We start from the raw sequence: 2,511 nt of genomic DNA on the forward strand, positions 1-2,511 counted from the left end.
GCTTGCCAGGCAGGCGCTTTGCCACTGAGCTAGATCCCCAGCCCCCCTCTTTTTCATTTTGATCAATTCCTCAGCAGGTTTTCCACTTCCTTCATCTTTTTTTTTTTTGAGACAGGGTCTCACTATGCAGTTCAGGCTGGCCTTGAGCTCACTTCGTAGCCCAGGCTGGTCTCGAACTCACAACGATCCTCCTGCCTCAGCCTCCCCAGTGCTGGGATTACAGGTGTGCGCCACCACGCCCAGCCTTACACTTCATTCATCTTTTATGTACCTCTTTATTTAGTGGTGCTGGGGATCAACCCAGGGCCTTGCATGCAAGGTATGAACTCTACCACTGAGCCACATCCCTGGCCCCTGGATCATCTTTTAAAAGAACCAATTTGCTGGGGATATAGCTCAGCGGCATAAGCACCTGCCTGGCAAGTGCAAGGTCCTGAGTTCAATTCCTGGTACAAAAAAAAAAAATTGCTTAGAACCAATTTATGCAGGTGTGGCGAGCAACTGTCAGTCTAGCACTTGGATCGCAAGTTTGAGGCCAGCCTGGGCAATGAGATCCTGTCTCAGAATAAAAAATTAAAGGGCCGGGGATGTAGCTCAGAGGCATAAGCACTTGCCTGGCAAGCCTGAGGTCATGAGTTTGATTCCTGGTACCAAAAATAAAGAAAAAGAAAAAAAATTAAAAAGGGCAGGGAGTTCGGCTCAGCACTGCCCGGCTTCCATTCCCAGAGCCAGAAACCAAAAGAAGCCACCCAAGCCCTAACAGACAGTTTTGTTGGTGCTATTTATTGGAAGTCTTCTGTTCCCTTCATATGTATTATGCCCTCCTTTTTGTGTTTTTAGATTATTTTCTTTTCAGTCTTTTTGAGACTGGGTCTCGCTATGCAGTTCAGGCTGGCCTTGAGCTCACTTTGTAGCCCAGACTGGCCTCGAACTCAAAACAATCCTCCTGCCTCAGCTTCCTGAGTGCTGGGATTACAGGCGTGTGCCACCACGCCCGGCTTAGATGTTTTTTCTTTTAGTGCTAATTTCTTGAGATAAATGCTTAGTTTGTTGCTTTCCCCATGTACTATATATAAATCTGTTCCTGTATTATATATTTAAACCTATGTTACCTGTTTATGTCCTCTTTGGCCCGCTGTGAGGTTGTTTTTCGCTTTAAAAATCATTGTTTTGGCCAGGTGTGCTGATGCACCCTTGTGATCCCAGCACTTAGTGGTGGGAGTGGGGGCTGAGGCAGGAGGACTACCACGAATTTGAGGCCAGCCTGGGCTACAAAGTGAGTTCAAGGCCTGAACTACATAGTAAGACCCTGTCTCAAAAAACAAAAAAATTGGAAAAAACAAAAAACAACCAAACAAACCCAAAAAACCCCAAAATTGAGCCGGTTGTGGTGGTGCACGCTTGTAATCCCAGCACTCGGGAGGCTGAGGCAGGAGGATCGTTTTGAGTTCGAGACCAGCCGGGGCTACAAAGTGAGATTAAGGTCAGCCTGAACTGCATGGTGAGACCCTGTCTCAAAAACACACACACACACACAAAACCAACCCCCCCAACCAAAACCCACAAAAACCCACCAAAAAACAACAAAACCCTCCAAAATTGTTTTCCTCTGAACATTTGGAAGTCACACTGCCTTTACCATGTTAGTGGCTCCGTTACAAATTCAAGCGCACACTTATTGAGACACGGTCTCGTTCTGCTGTGGCTGGCCCCCATAGCGACCCTCCCGCCTCAGCCTTCCGGAGCGCTGGGTCCCACGCGTCTCCGTGCTGGTCTCACACAACCAGTCTGCGCTGCGCAGACCCAGTACCGAGACGGACGGCTCCTCCAGGGGTCCCACTGCCCAGGTCGCCCTGCGACGTCACTTCCGGGACCAGCTCCGCCCCACCCACAGCAAGGGCCCCGCGCCTGCGCACTCTGCGGCCGGGCTCCAGGCGGTGGGCGGTGGGCCCCCTCCCGCACGCAGGGACAGAGCAAGCCGGCAGGGCCTCGCCCGGCGCCGCAGGGTTTGCCTCAGCCTCAGCCCTGTCCCCGAGGCTCCGCTCCCCCGGCCCGCGCCCTCGCGCCGAGCGGCTCCCCGCCCTTCAGCTGTTTTGTCGAGGCCGGCTCTCGAGCTGTGTAGCCCAGGCTGGCCCGGAACTCGGGGGCCCTCCTGCCTCAGCCTCCGCAGGGCTGGGATCACAGGCGGCGTGTGCGCCTCCACAGCCGGCTTCCGCCCTTACGCCCTGCACAGGGTCCCAGCGAGGCGCCCACCTGCCCAGGCGGGGCGGACCTTTGGCCCGCCCGCCCCAGCCCCGAGGGCCCCGCAGGCCTCGGCCCCCTCCTCCATGCTTCTGCGGCCGCAGTGGGGTCCGGGCACCCCAACCACGCGGGGCTGGAGAGGCCCGGCACCCCCACGGGGCAGGGCCGGCGGCGCCGCGACAGAGAGCAGGGCGCGGTGCTGGGCGAGCGGATTTAATGTCACTGTCACGCGCGCGGGGCGAGGCTGCGGACACTGCGCGCGGGCCCGCA

The 2,511-nt window shown here is 56.0% G+C and overlaps 1 protein-coding gene across 1 annotated transcript in view; it reads right to left on the bottom strand.

Moving 5' to 3' along the window:
* Window positions 1–2,438: 2,438 nt before the first annotated feature.
* The window catches only part of Ap1m1 (adaptor-related protein complex 1, mu 1 subunit), a gene marked incomplete in the record, with an annotated part of 15,745 nt that continues 15,672 nt past the window's right edge, over window positions 2,439–2,511 (bottom strand). Inside the window, 1 exon segment of the mRNA XM_013507334.1 lies at window positions 2,439–2,511.

This window comes from Chinchilla lanigera, unplaced genomic scaffold (assembly GCF_000276665.1).
Source record: "Chinchilla lanigera isolate Chin_1 unplaced genomic scaffold, ChiLan1.0 scaffold00123, whole genome shotgun sequence".
Taxonomy (NCBI): Eukaryota; Metazoa; Chordata; class Mammalia; order Rodentia; family Chinchillidae; genus Chinchilla; species Chinchilla lanigera.